The sequence below is a fragment of the Carlito syrichta genome, unplaced genomic scaffold (assembly GCF_000164805.1).
Source record: "Carlito syrichta isolate Samal-C Ts95f unplaced genomic scaffold, Tarsius_syrichta-2.0.1 Scaffold124523, whole genome shotgun sequence".
NCBI lineage: Eukaryota > Metazoa > Chordata > Mammalia > Primates > Tarsiidae > Carlito > Carlito syrichta.
In genome coordinates, this window is record NW_007068619.1 from 44,325 (window position 1) to 45,669 (window position 1,345).

A 1,345-nucleotide genomic window follows, 5' to 3' on the forward strand; every position below is an offset into this window, starting at 1 on the left:
GAGATGAGGTCTCACCAAGTTGCCCAAGCGGGTCTCGAACCCACGGGCTCAGGCAATCCATTCACCTCAGCTTCCCAAGGTGTGGGATTACAGGCTGAAACACCGAGCCCGGCTTGGTTTTGTCTTCTTGCTGACTGTTCCCTTGGAAATGTTGTGGGCTGTTCTGGCTCTCTGACCATTGTGCGACTGTTGAGGGAGGATTGCTTGTCTTCATTAATTTGTCGTGACATATAAATGAGGTAATACATTTAAAACATTCGGCATAGTTCTTGACATATAGTAGATTTTCAAATGTTCGCTGTTATTTATAGTAGTACAAGTGAACCTCGACTTAGGATGGAGTCATAGCCCGATAAACCCATCATAAGTTCAAACTGTCAAAAGTCAAGAATGGCCTTTTGTAGATATGTTGGGATGTTAAAAAACACAGCAACACGGTAAGCCCTGGTGATCACATGGATGCCTGGGAGCTACAACTAAGGATACAGAAAACCAGAACTGTAGTGTAGGCTGAATGAATCAATGCATTTGGAATTCGTGAAAAGGACTTTATACTGTTAGTATGATTTTGGTATGTGTTAGTTGGAGTTTTGTCGTTTTTTTTGTATTACTTTTTTGAGTTGGAGTCTCACTCCATTGCCCAGGCTGAAGTGCAGTGCCACGCTCAGGGCCACCCTAGCATCAACCTGCTGGGCTCTGGAGATCCTTCCACCTCAGCCTTCCAAGTAACTGGAACTACAGGCGTAAGCCACCATGCCTGCCCAATTGTTTTTATTTGTTGTAGAGTCGCGCGGGGGGGGGGAGTTCTTGAACCCCTGGGCTCAGGCAGTCCTCTCGCCTTCGCCTCCCAAAGTACTGCGATTATAGGCTTTAGCCACCATTCCCAACTGGTTTTGTTAATTTTAGAGGTATCTCTAGTTTGACAAATGTTTGTTTTGCAAATCCATTTCTCAATGAGAAATACAAACGTTCTTCAATTTAACCTTGTCAGTGGACATGCCCCAAATTTTGCTTTGTGGAACATTAGAGGTGGAACTTACAAAGCCGTAGGGGAAAGTTCCAATTTAAAAGCCCAGAACGAGTTTATATTTTTTTTTTCACATGTGAGAATAGTATATTATACATTTAAGAAATCCTAGTCGGGCTCGGTGGCTCAGCCTGTAATCCTGCGTTTTGGGAGGATGAGGTGAGTGGATTGCCTGAGCCCGCGGGTTCAAGATCCGCCTGGGCAACTTGGAGAGACCGCATCTCTACAATAAAATAAAAAAACTAGCCTGGCGTGGTGGCACGTGACTGTAGTTCCAGCTACTTGGAAGGCTGAGGCAGAAGGATCGCCGGAGCCCAG